Source organism: Dermochelys coriacea, chromosome 6 (genome assembly GCF_009764565.3).
Source record: "Dermochelys coriacea isolate rDerCor1 chromosome 6, rDerCor1.pri.v4, whole genome shotgun sequence".
Taxonomy (NCBI): domain Eukaryota; kingdom Metazoa; phylum Chordata; order Testudines; family Dermochelyidae; genus Dermochelys; species Dermochelys coriacea.
In genome coordinates, this window is record NC_050073.1 from 121,276,815 (window position 1) to 121,291,724 (window position 14,910).

A 14,910-nucleotide genomic window follows, 5' to 3' on the forward strand; every position below is an offset into this window, starting at 1 on the left:
AACGCCACTAGCCATCACCTTCAGCCCCCAACTAAAACCTCTCCAACGCATCATCAAGGATCTACAACCTATCCTGAAGGACGACCTATCACTCTCACAGATCTTGGGAGACAGGCCAGTCCTTGCTTACAGACAGCCCCCCAACCTGAAGCAAATACTCACCAGCAACCACACACCACACAACAAAAACACTAACCCAGGAACCTATCCTTGCAACAAAGCCCGTTGCCAGCTTTGTCCACATATCTACTCAGGGGACACCATCATAGGGCCTAATCACATCAGCCACACTATCAGAGGCTTGTTCACCTGCACATCTACGAATGTGATATATGCCATCATGTGCCAGCAATGCCCCTCTGCCATGTACATTGGCCAAACCGGACAGTCTCTACGTAAAAGAATAAATGGACACAAATCAGACATCAAGAATTATAACATTCAAAAACCAGTCGGAGAACACTTCAATCTCTCTGGTCACTCGATTACAGACCTAAAAGTGGCAATTCTTCAGCAAAAATCTTCAAAAACAGACTCCAACGAGAGACTGCTGAATTGGAATTAATTTACAAACTGGACAACATTACAATAGGCTTGCATAAAGACTGGGAGCGGATGTGTCATTACACAAAGTAAAACTATTTCCCCATGTTTATCCCCCCCCTTACTGTTCCTCACACGTTCTTGTCAACTGCTGGAAATGGCCCACCTTGATTATCACTACAAAAGGGGTTGTTTTTTCTTTCCTCTCCTGCTGGTAATAGCTCACCTTACCTGATCACTCTCATTACAGTGTGTATGGTAACACCTATTGTTTCATGTTCTCTGTGTATAGAAAATCTCCACACTGTATTTTCCACTGCATGCATCCGATGAAGTGAGCTGTAGCTCACGAAAGCTTATGCTCAAATAAATTTGTTAGTCTCTAAGGTGCCACAAGGACTCCTTTACCTATTGACTTGTGGTTAGTGAGCAGATTGTGCAGAGGAGAGAATTCTTGATTAAAGCTACAGGTAGCTGCTTTTGAGTAACCCAACTGTGAAATCTGGCATGAAACACACTAAAAATAGTCTGTCATTCAGTCAAAGATTTTTGGTGAGGAACCAGTTGAAATGTGTCTGATGTCTGTCTGCAATGTTTCAAATGTAAGTCATTCAAAACATTCTCTGTGCTTTTTAGCTCATAAAAGCGCTGAAGTACATTCTGTGCAGTGAACAAATTACTCAGCTTTAAGCAGATATTTATGCTGATTAGCCATGGAAAGCCATCTCTGCCATTGTAGTTTTCATTTGCAAGGAAAATAATCCAAAGGTTTTATGTGGCGTTAACTCTAGTTAATAAAATCCGCAAAAGCAACATGAGGAGGAAGAATCTGCTCTGCATACATTTATTTTCTTTAAATGTTCTGCATTTGAGTTGCAGTCTGGTAGATGAAAGTATTTAGAACAGACATCCCCTCGCCTGCCACTTAGGCAGGGCTTCTTCTTGGACTGTCCTTGCTTCAGTTTATTTACTGAAGAATATTCATATTTTGTAAATCCCAGGTATTTATCCCATTGATTATTTTGGCACAGCAGATTTTGAGGATGTTTGCTTTGTTTTAAGCAAATCCTTTTCTGACTTGAAAGTCAGAGCACTAATAAAAGCAAAGGCAACAGGAATATTTGTTAATGTAAGTCCATTCTCCTAAAATATTTATACTTTTTCCCTATGAAGAAGATTAAATGCTTGCAAAATTCTACAGACGCATGCACATATTTGACCCAGAAGGAGATCCCCCAGGATTTGTAACAGCAAATGTGTGTTGAACAAAAAAATCTTGGCCCTCCGCAAACTTACTTTGTGTTCTGAAAGCCAAAGATTTCATTTTAGCATGACCTTAGAAGAAGAGTGATACTTTTAGTATTTCCTGGTATTTGGTGGAAGGAATGTTTTTATTTGAATGCAGATGTCATTTGGTTTACAGGAAGGATTTGGTAACATGTCCATGCCAGTACTGCACTTATCCCAGATTTCCTGCTATGGAGGAAGAACACATGTCAAAGCTCACTGTTTGTTAAATGGAAAAGATTCAGTATACCAGACGCTTCTATTATAAACATTGTGACTTTGTGCAATTTACAAAATGTTCTATCTCCATTAAACAATAAACCCTTGACCCCGCAGCTCAGTTTCAGGATTCTGCTATTTGAGAAGGTAGACATAATGGATGGCAATAATAAATGAAAAGTTCAAAAGGTTAAGAAAAACTGTTTAATTATTTCTCTAGAGCGTGGGCTGAAGAAGCATTGCATGTCTGCCTTCTTTCTTGTAGAAACATTGCATGGAATGAATCCGTCAGTGCAGCTCAGGCCGGGCATAAAGCAGGTTGCTGGCCCTCAGATGTGTTTATGAACAAACGGTCTCTAGATACTCTTCCATCTCTGAACCTTTCAGCTTTCTGTGAGTTAAATCCCTGCCAGTGGAGAGGCTGTGCCAGCCCCACAAACCTCAGCATCTGTTTTGCAAGGATCTTTGATTTGTTAGCATGTGAAAGCTATTGCTCATATTTGCTTCCCAGCTGTGGTGTTCTTGGGTTTTGTATCTTCAAAAAATACCTTTTGCCTTATTTGCTTGTTAAACACACACATACACACAAGCAGTGTATTCTGCCCTGGGTACATGGCTGTCTAGTATAACACTCTCTCTGTAGCGCTTTGAATCTCCACTACTTAAATCAAATTTTAAAAAACTTCGTTAGCTGAAAAGTGGCTCTTGGTTTCCACCCGCTCTCTACACCCCTCCTAGCCATGTCTTTCACACTCCCAATTGCCGACTTTCTCCCAGGCCACCCTTCCTGCATTTAATTATTTACCTCATAGTAGTACCTAAAGACCCCCCCCCCACACACACACACTCTGAGATCAACATCCCATCCTGCTGGGCGCTGTACAAACACATGGTAAGAGACAGTGATGGCCCCAAAAAGCTTGAGAGCCATAGAAAGGGGAAGAAGGGAAATGTAGATACGGAGAGGTGAAATGACTCACCTAGGGTGACACAGCAATTCAGTGGCAGAGTCAGGAGTAGAATCCAGATCTTCAGACTCCTCAGTCAATGCTTTATGCACTAGACCACACTGCTTCTCACGCTTGTTCTTTTTAAAATTTTTTTTGCACAGTGACACCCTAATCATCTTTCAGACCTCTCCTAACACCTCGGTCCTGTTGAGCAGCCTTTCATCTGGACTTTCTCCAAAGACAAACATCCCATCTGCCTTCTGGTGCACTGTGTATGTCTCAACTGTTCTGCTGGTGTCCAAGAGAGATTTTAAGAGCCCTGGTGGCATTTTATAAATAACAAATAATTAAATGACAGTGGAGGGCCAGATCTTCAGTTTGTGTAAACCAGCATTGCTCCATTGGATTCAGTGGAGTTACACCAATTTACACCAATGGAGGGCCTCGAACAAACTCTGTAAAACAGCTTTCAAATGGATTGTAAGAACGCTGTTGATTTTTACTTAATGTTATGAGCTATGTACACTTATATCCTGTCAAAAATAATTTGCCCCAGATGGCCCTGTAGCCAGAAGCCTTTTGCATGGTTTTGTTCTCTCTAAAAGCACCCCCAAATTAGTTTTTCCTCCACATCCACTCTGGTAGATACAAAGACAACCCAGACACAAGCCCTTTAGCTCTGGTCTTCCATATGGGACCATCAGACAATTGGGTAATGAGATGTCAGGCTTGGACCTTGATGAAGACCCTCTCTGTTTAAATAAACACAATGGATTCTCATGTAATGTTATACTCCATCATGAACCCTATAACAATAACAGTGTGGTAACCAGTCACATGACTTCTTATTGAAATATAAACAAACGGAACTAGCCGTGAATGGTGGTGTAGCCCAGGCTTGGGTCTGACTGCAAGGTGTTATTTGTCTGCCATAATATGATGAATGCAGCTTGCCAGACCCAGCACCTGTAGCAGTAAGAACAAAGCCGAGAATCTGAGGTAACGAATCACAAAATGTTGGCCATACGGGAATTCTAAGGTGACGTGCACTTGATGACAGTTTAAAACCCCAAAGTACAAGACTGGGAATGGCTCTTAGCCTGGTCAGATGTTTGTTTCTGAGGACACAAATGGACCTCAACTAAATGGACCCTCATCATTGGCACCATTTGGCCTGTCAAGCTTGCAAGTTGACCTCCTGCACAGATTTGGTTTGTTTCCACCGGGAAGATTTTTTGGTTCATTAGCTGTAGTGAGAGGCGGCGGCCATGGCTCATTTCTCGCAGCTTGTAGGCGATGAAAAAAGTCCTAGTCACTGTGGGTTTGAAGTGCCATGAACCGAGAGCTCTGAATGGTATGGAACATTTAGTATTACGAATGTAGCTGTAGGCACACAAATGGAACAGTGCTCATCGTCCTTTTCTCATTGCAAAATTGTCAAAGCAGATTGGAATCTGGGTTTTGTCCTCTGACATACAGTGCAGCTACTCTCCCAATTCACATCATTTTCAGCAAGACGGCCACCTCTGAAAAAGTAAATCGGGGTGGGTGGGGGGTTCCATGTTGATTGTTTCTCAGGGAATTCCAGATCAGCTAATAAGTAAAATTATGATTTCCCACCCCCTATTTCTGAATGCCCAGTCTGAACTTGCAATCTGAACAGCAAGCTGAGTTCTTTTTGGCTTATTCATCATCAAGGATATAAAGACCCTGCTGCTAGACCTTAGGCCCAGGTCCTCAACTGTATCTAGGTACCTAAATCCCATTGGAGTTAGGTGTTTAAATACCTTTGAGGATTCGGGCCTTAGTTTTCAATTTTACTGCTGATGCATGAGCTAGAGTAGAATCTAGCTCCCTCTCCACCACATTCTTGGCTCTGCTGGCGAACAGGAACAAAATATGAGTTTTCTCCTCACTGAAACAAAGGTGGGTATTTTTTACAGCGAGGTAACCAATGCACCAGCATTATCTTGCTGTTAAACCCTAAATGTGAAGCAAACCCATAGCCAGATCAGGGCAGCTCACTCAGCTGTGATGACCCGCCCCTCCTGCAGTGACTCAATTCTCAGGCATGCTGCAGCAGCATATCCCTGGGCAGGACCTGGGTCAGGCGACCCCAAAGCAAAGGTATTTCACCCTCACTGCTGGTGCTGCAAGTTAGTCTATGCAATGGCACCACTTGGCTAGAACCCTCCTGCTGCCTCGTGATGTTACAGATGCGCTAGACTTCCAGCCTGCCCTTGGTCGTGTCCATGTTCCTGCCCCAGCCTAGCCCGAGCCTTGTTCCAGCTGGCTTCAGCCTTACATGTGCCCCATACTGACCTGGCTCCAGCCCTGTTCCTGACCTGCTACAGCCCTGAATTCTCCTCCTGAACCCCAGACCCGTGGACTGACTCCAATCTGGCTTTGACCTTTGGTCCAGGGGCTGGAACAATGTTCATAGTGGGGGTGCTGAGAGCCATTGAACTTGTAAACCCTGAATATGAAGGAAACCACTTCAAGCCAGGGGGTGCAGCAGCACCCCCAGTACTCCGAGTTCCAGCAGCTATGCTTCGGCCTGCTTCCAGATTCTGATTTGTGTTGTCTATGCACTCTGACCCTGGTTCTGAACCACAGCCTGTCTCTGGACCCTGATTTCAGTGCTGTCCTTGGCCCAATCCCAACCCAACATCCAGCTTCGACCATCACTCCAACCACCAGGCCTGACGCCCCCTAGAATCCAGACCCTGACACTAAGTGGAGATAAGGCACTGTCGTGTTTACGTGAGGTGACTAGGCAAGGTCAGCACTATACCTGCTGCTTGGGGTGGACCTGGCCTAGTTTACCTCATGGTAAAACTAAAGTGCCTTGTCTCCACTAGGTTTTTGCAGCAGGAGAGCTAATGCACATTAGTGATTTTGCAGAAAAACCCATCTTCTTTGCTAGTGAAGACATGGCCATAATGAAATGTTGCATGAGTTCACTCTGAATTCACAGAGGGAGCAGGTCTGCTGAGTAAGAGCCAGCCATTGTCACATAGTCACTTTCAGAACCACACTTTGCAAATCTTAACTGTAATTTAAAACTCCACCCTCCCACCCCAAATGTGCTGTTCCCTGTATACTCCTTGTGGGAATTGCTTCCTTTCCCTGGAACTTACATAGTGTTGGGCTGAGTAAAATGGAGGCAGTTTTCCTTCAGTTTTTTTGCATTATCAGAACTCATATTTGTCCCACCCCCCACTCTGGCACCCTCACTGCAAAGGAGCACTGCAAGAACAGCTGAAGTGTGTGGAGCTTCATGGGACCAATCACCTGGTTATTCTTAAGCCTTCCATTAGGGAGCACGGTTGTGCTGATAAATGGCACTTGACATTTTCTGTCAAGATTTTTGACTCAGCAGTTTGGATCAGGCCGACCTCCCTCCCCTTTGAGAACTTATGTTATATTGGGCAGTTTCCTTGGAAGAAACCCCAACCTTCTCCCCTCTGGAAAGCAGAGTCCACATGCTTCATTCTCTCCTTCCCCTTCTTAACAAAAAGAAGAATGCCAGTGTAGCTGGTTTCATGAAACGATTTTATGGAACAGTGTGCAACAGGAGGTGAGTAATATTTTAGGTCATCCAGGAGAAGAAGACCTGCTCAGAACATCACATCACATCACATCCAGGGCTAGTTCCCTTACTCACAGTCACGACTGTGGTGAGATCTGCTACGGCATAACTTCAAAGCGCCATGATAACATTTACATATGTACATCTACATTTACTGCACATGTATCCCACTGGACAGTCCATTACATGCCATCACTCTAGGCCTAAGCCATAAAGGATGTAAGCCTGTTGCAGCTTTAGCACTGGAAGTCCCTGGTTCAATCTAGGGTGTTGGGCCAGATGATGGCGATCACACAAGCAGAGACAGAGATATGGGTATAGTACAAATTTTGTGCTAAGGCAATGTATCCTGCAGACAGTCTTTTACAATAGCAAACCTGTGTGTGTAGTTTTACAGAAATGTGCAGAAGGAGAGGGATGTCCAATTTGTTTGTGGTTGAGGTCAATGGGTGGAGGTGGAGGAAGAAGTTGCTGGAAGACTGGCATGCCTACTGGGGCAGTGGAGCAGCTGGTGCATTGTCTATGATGGATGGTAGATGTCCCAGTGGTGAGGTGTCTGGGTTTGGGAAGAGATCTGGGCTGGTAGTCTTCACTTTTCATTGTCTTTGTTTTTCAGTTTTGTGTTAGGTATATGCTATGTATAGAGCAACCTTAAGTGAACCAATCCACTATTATGTGGGTCTATAATACTTTATGTATTTAGGAAACAAATAATCTGGGAGGAAGAATTTCATCAGAAAAAATTGACTGATAATTGGGAATTATTCAAGGTCACCTTACTAGATGCCCGAAAAGTCACATTCCCACAATCAAGGAAGAAGGCCATATAAGTTTTAAAAAATAACAACTGGTGTAGATGGGAAGTGAAGGCAGCTGCAAAAAATATATGGAAGAAGGGGGAAGTTAATAGTAATGAATATAAATCAGAAGTTAGGAGATGTAGAAAATTGATAAGGGAAACCAAGAGACATAAGGCAAAATCTCTGGTTGGAAGAGTTAAGGACAAGAAGAATATATTTTTTTTAATATATTAGAAATGAAAAGAATCCTGATAATGGTATTGATCTGTTGGTTGGTGGAGATGGTAGAATGATCAATAATATTGCAAAGAAGGCAGAGGTGTCCAATAAATATTTCTGTTCTGTATTTGGGGGGAAAGGAGGGGATGCAGGCTCATCATATGGTGATGATAACACTCTTTCCATTCCACCAGTAACTCTGAAGGATATTAAACAGATGCTACTAAAGTTAGACATTTTTAAATCTGCAAGAATTTTAAAAGAGCTGCTGAGGAGCTCACTGGACCATTAATGTTGATTTTCAGTAAGAGTTGGGGCACTGGGGAAGTTCCAGAAGACTGGAAGAAAGCTAATGTTGTTCCAATTTTTAAAAAGGGTAAATGGGATGACCTGGGTAATTATAGAACCATGCGCCTGATGTCGATCTTGGGTAAGAAAATGGAGCAGCTGATATAGGACTCAATTAATAATGTACTAAAGGAAGGTAATGTAATTAATGCAAATCAACATGGGTTTATGGAAAGCAGATCCTGTCAAACTAAATTGATGTCTTTTTTGAGGAGATTACAAGTTTGGCTGAAAAAGGCAATAGTGCTGATATAATATACTTAGAATTCTGTAAGATGTTTGACTTCGTGCCCCACGATATTTTGATTAAAAAACTAGAATGATATAAAATTAACACGTCACACATTAAATGGATTAAAAACTGGCGAACTGATAGATCTCAAAAAGTAACTGTAAATGGGGAATTGTCACTGAGCTGGTCTGTTTCCAACAGGGCCCCGCTGGGATTGGTTCTTGGTCATACGCTATTTAACATTTTTGTCAATAACCTGGAAGAAAACATAAAATCATCACTGATAAAGTCTCAACATGACACAATAATTGGGGGAATGGTAAATAATGAAGAGGAAAAGTCACTGATTCAGAGCAATCTAGATAACTTGGTAAACTGGGTGCAAACAAACAATATGTTTTAATACAGCTAGAGTCAGCTACAATATACAACTGAAAACAAAGAATGTAGGCCATATTTACAGGATGAGAGACTCTATACTGGGAAACAGGGACTCTGAAAAAGGTTTTGGGATCATGATAAATAATCAGCTGAACTTGAGCTCCCATTGTGACACTGTTGCCAAAAGAGCTAATGCGATCCTGGGATGCATGAACAGGGGAATCTTGAGTAGGAGCAGAGAGGTTGTTTTATTTGTCTATATTTGGCACTAGTGTGACCGCTGCTGGAATACTGTGTCCAGCTGTAGTGCCCACATTTCAAGAAGGATGGTGATAAACTGGAGAGGGTTCAAAGAAGAGCCACAAGAATGATTAAAGGATGAAAGAATATGCCTTATAATGATAAACTCAAAGAGCTCAATCTACTTAGCTTAACAAAGAGAAGGTTAAGGGGTGACTTGATCACAGTCTATAAGTATCTACACAGGGAACAAGTATTTACTAATGGGCTCTTCAATCTAGCAGAGAAAGGTCTAACATGATCCAATAGCTGAAAGTTGAAGTTAGACCAATTCAGACTGGAAATAAGGTGTACATGTTTAATGGTGAGAGTAATTAACCATTGGAACAATTTACCAAGGAAGGGTCATGGTCTAAGTTCCTTCTAAGCTGCACGGCCATGCAAATGCTGATTAAGCCCCACGCAGGGGCTCAGGGCTGAGGCAGGGAGAGATGCCTCTCCCCACCAGCCCCACCGGCATGGACCAGCTGTGGGGGAGAGGGGAGAGGCACCCCTCCCTGCTGGCCCCAGCACAGACTTGCCGCAGCTGGGTGGAGAGGAACCCCTCCCCTGGCCCAGCCCGGCCCAGGCCCACTGCAGCCCCTCCCTCAGCCCAGCCCAGCCCTGTTGAAACTGCTGCAACTGGGGAGAGGGGCCTCTCCCCCGCCCACGAGCTGCTGCAGCGAGAGAGGGCTGGGGGGAGTCCTCTCTCCCCACTGCAGCCCCGGAGCAGCCTGCACCCCAAACCTCTCATTGCTGGCCCCATCCCAGAGCCTGCACCTCCCTGCACCTCAACCCTCTGCCCCAGCCCTGAGCCCCCTCCCAAACTCCGAACCCCTCAGCCCCACCCCTACCACACATCACCTCCATATTAGTGCACATAACAAAATTCACTCCGCAGATGGACATAAAAAATTAGAGGGAACGCTGCTCATGGTGGATTCTCCATCACTGACCATTTTAAAATCAAGATTAGATGTTTTTCTACAATGTCTGCTCTAGGAATTATTTTAGGAAGTTCTGTGGCGGGGTAGTGAATAATTTTTTGTCAAGGTCCAAATTTCTTAGTCAAGGTATAGTCAAGATGCAGACTCCAGAGAAAATTTTAAAAATCAATAATAATTATGATAATAATAATACATAAAAAATTTCAGGGTCCTTTCAAAAGCATCTGGAGGTCTAGATTTGGCCCACACTATATCTATTGACTACCCCTGTTCAATGGCATGTGCTATACAGGCCAGTCTAGATAATCACAGTGGTACCTTCTGGCCTTAGAATATATCAGTGGTTCCCAAACTTTAACAACCTATGAACTCCTTTCACTAAAATGTCAAGTCTCGTGAACCCCTTCCTGAAAATGAATATTTCCAGGGATTTTCTCCTTTACCTGAGTATAAATTATAAAAGCAGTGATCTTGGAAATATAAAATTTGTTTTTATGACATGCTTATTACACACTATTTATTATTAATTATTATTTATCATTACAGTATTTTTATTACATTATGAAAACAGCAACACTCTTCCAAGATCTCACTTTTGTAGCCTGTATCACTTGGAATAAGCCTGTTATAAGACAAGACTCCTATGGTTCATAAAGGAGTATCAGATGTGAAACAGCATGAAGGTATTTAAGAAGCCAACTCAAAGAGTTCCTCCTACACAAGCATTCAGGTCTTGAGCAGTCCAGGCAAACGACGCACGGTACAACAAAGCTTAAACTTATTCTTCATAATAATTTTAAAAACAATACTAGCTGCCTATTTAATTTTAAAAACAGCAAAAAATATCCACCTCCCTTTCCATTTCTTATAAGAAGTCTTGAAGTTTAAATCTCCTCAGTGAGACAGATATGCTTGCTTTGCTCTGCTTAGCTCTTGGAAGTCCAGGGGCTCCGGGCTGCTGGCCCCATGCTGCCCGGGGTCTCTAGGGACAGCTCTGTCCGCCATTAGGGAATTTCCCCCTGAGAACCCCCTGTAACATTTTGAGAACCCCCAGGGGTTCACGAACCCCAGTTTGGGAACCACTGGAATATATGAATTTATATATATATATATATATATATATATATATATATATATACACACACAATTATTTGTTTTTTAAAAAACCCACAGACATAAGCGACAGCATTTGAACCTTTTGTATTTGTTTCCCACAAACATTAATGTAAATGATTGATTTGTTTGTTTGTTTTTTATGGAAAGTGACAGACTTACATATACTCCCGTGGCTGTTCACTGGGGAGGTACTGCCAAAATGTTAACTACGCCCTTCCTCAGAAATGTTCTGCCTTAGTCAGTCAGGGACCCAGGACATTCCTAGGTAACTTACTCTTCCCCCAACCTCCCAAATCCATCACTTCCGCAGTCTGCTCAAAAATTTCTCCCAGTCCCATACGGTCTCCCCTAACCTACTAAAAATAACATCAGTTCCATACTTTTATATACACCCCCGCACCCATGATCCAGAGCTGCCATGCCTTCTCTCCTCAACCAACCAACCATCCAAATTCCTCCCCTAGCCCCGCTAATCTTTGACCCACCATTCTCTCCTCGGCTCCTCATGGAGATTTCAGTAGTTGGCTCCCTTATCTGGCATCTGTTCCCTCAGAGACACAGTAGTGGAGGCGTATCCGCTGTCCTGTTGGTTGCGGAGAGGTAGGTCATCAATGTCTGGTGGTAGTCCGAGGGTTGGTTGGTGAGTGGGTCTCCTTTTTGGTTCTTTAACACTAACCACCAGTGGCCTTCCCTTGCCGGCGTGCAGAAGAGCGTCAGGTAAGGAAGCAGATTTCCTTATGGTTTTGGGAGGCGAGGCAGTGCAGCTCCAGGCTTCCTCCCGGTACTGGTTCTTCATGTTCCAGTCTGGGGCTGGCCTGGCAGGCACCGGGATGGGGAGAGAGATGCAAATTAGCAAAAAGAAATCCCATAATCTAGAGCTATTTGGCTGGACACCACAGGAGTGCCCTGCTTAGTGCATCTTATAAAGTGTTCTTCTGGAGGAATATCTCTCCTGTGGACCTTAGCAGCAATGGAGCTGCTACGTTTGGGCATGCTAAAGCTCTCTTCCAGTGCACTTATAATCTCTTTTGGGTGGACACCTTCTCCAAGGCAGAACCGCTGAGTAGTACAGATCTTCTTCCCTTCTGCTCTCTGTAGATAGCTTGCAGCTATAGAGGCCCATGACCAAATAAGGGGGCTTGGAGCCAGAGCAGATTGGGGAGAAAGGAGCTGAGTGCCCAAGAAGAAGGGAAGCCACTAAAAATACATTCTCATGGACAGAAACTCTCTGTGCCCTGATTAAAAAGCACTTTGCAGTGTTGGAAGCCCTGTGAACTGGCTTGCCTGCATTTCTCAACTGCGCCAGGCTCCCACCAATTTATACGGAAAATTTTCTTCGTCCAGTCTATGAAGTTTTCAGTGTTGGAAACTTCATGCATTGGGCACAGAAAGATTTCCACATAAATTGGTGGGAGCTGCTGAAAATATCTGAGGCCAGTTCATAAAGTTTTTAACATTGATGGAAAACTATGTGCGTGGTGCATGGTGTTTTCCCATGTAAACTTACTGGTTTTAATTTTCATTTGCTCCTCTAATTCTAGGGTACTGTCGGATCTCTCTACCTTGCAGGCCTCCTGTTTCCTCTTCTGTCCCTCTTGCAAAGCTTAGAGGGCCCATAAAAGACCACCTCTGCTACCGCACAACTCCTACGTTGATTTTGGGTAATTTTCTTCCCTGCATATGATACACAAAAGCAGAGCAGGCTTTCCCTGTGCACATTTTAAGGAATTGTGATGACTTCATGGTAATTTGTTTGATGGGTCATCAGACTCCCAAGATGAGTATATAACATATTCACAATCATGAGCTGCACTCTGACGAACTTGCTGACACAGGGATATGAACAAAAATCCACACTTCTTATTAAAATCAAATCCAAAATAACCGTCTACACCACTGTAAGTTTCTGTGAGATTTTGTTTGTTTGAAGAAAAACAATAAAGCAAAAGGAAAGGTGATGCTTAGCACTTGCAATTTGATTTCAAGAGAGCTAGGAACAGTTCTTAAATAGAGTAGTGACATCAGAGGTTAGTTAGCCAATCGCCTTCAGTTTGGCTGTTCATTGCCAACCCAATAGGCCAGGGAAATTGATCTGAAGAGTCAAATTTGCTCTAGAGAAATAGTTTTAGCCGTGAGAGAGGATATTTTTCTCTTTAGATGGAAGTGGGATTTTACATAGTCCATGCCTCTGAATCCACCACAGAGATTTAGGGGCACCTCTCAGTAATGAAGCTTCGGTCCTTGATTAATGTTGGTCCCATTGTAATGCTACATAACAAGCTGTACTTAGAGCATAAAAAGATAATTAGAAGCATCAGCCAAAAGTCCTTTTTCAATCAGCTTTTTTGGTTATGCTGGATTCCAAATTTAGGGCCAAATTTTCCAGGCTGAGCACATACAAATACCTGATTTAGCTCATGCACATTGGATAACTTTGCATGTCAGGTCCATTTACACAAAGATGTATGTGCAGTTCCATGCACTTGACTCTGAAAATGGCTCATCCTAAGAAAATTCTTACCTTTGTTGTCATAGAGTTAGTTTGTGGCTATGAGCAGATCCTTGAGCAAGGGCAGTCCATAGGCTGCACCAACCCAGAAGTCATCTCAGGAAGCACTGTGTTTGAAATACCCCCCTTAGTCCTATTTCTCGCCTGCTTCCTCCTTGGTTTTGTGGTGGCAGGGCAGATGGTAATTTGTCCCTGGCCTATACCTACAGCATATTCTGGCAATCCCCACACCAGCTTAGCTGCACTGGCAAGTTGTACCTGAAGCTCAGATTTCACCTTTTCCCCATCTTATTCCATTCCACCCTCACCTGCTCTAGGGAGAGAATAAGCAGTTATGTAGCCCCACTTATTCCTGCATTCCCAGAGCCAAAGTAGGCCATACTTACAGGATGGGGGACCCTATCCTTGGAAGCAAGGACTCTGAAACAGATTTATAACATTATAATATAGAATTATAACATTCAAAAACATTCAAAAAAAAGTCTGAGAACACTTCAATCTCTTTGGTCACTTGATTACAGACCTAAAAGTGGCAATTCTTCAACAAAAAACTCCAAAAACAGACTCCAACGAGAGACTGCTGAATTGGAATTAATTTGCAAACTGTATACAATTAATTTAGGCTTGAATAAAGACCGGGAATAGATGTGTAATTACACAAAGTAAAACTATTTCCCCTCCTACTGTCCTTGAAAACTGCTAGAAATGGCCCACCCTGATTATCACTACAAAAGATTCTCTCCCCCCTTCCCCCTCTCCGCTCTCCTGCTAGTAATATCTCACCTTTCCTGATCACTCTTGTTACAGTCTGTATGGTAACACCCATTGTTTCATGTTCTCTGTGTATATAAAATCTCCCCACTATATTTTCCACTGTATGCATCTGATGAAGTGAGCTGTAGCTTATGCTCTAATAAATTTGTTAGTCACTAAGGTGCCACAAGTACTCCTTTTCTTTTTATAGATACAGACTAACATGGCTGCTACTCTGAAACCTGAAGCAACTTTGGGGGTCATGGTGGATAATCAGCTGAACATGAGCTCCCCATGTGATGTGGTGGCCAAAAGAGCTCAGGCAATCCTGGGAGGCATGAACAGAGGAATCTGAGAAAAGAGTAGACAGGTTACTTTACCTCTCTATTTGGCACTTATGCAACTGCTGCTGGAATAGGGTGTCCAGTTCTGCTGCCCACAATTCAAGAAGAATCTTGATAAATGGGAGGAGGTTCAGAGAAGAGCCCTGAGTATGATTAAAAGATTAGAAAACGTGCCTTATGGTAATGGACACAAAAGGCTCAATCTATTTAGAAAGAAAGTTAAGGGATGACTTGATTACAGTCTATAAGTACCTACCAGGGCCACAAATATTTAATAATAGGCTCTTCAATCTAGCAGAGAAAGATCTAACATGATCCAATGGCTGGAAGTTGAAGCGAGACCAATTCAGAGGGGAAATGAGGCATAAATTGTTAATAGAGTAATTCACCA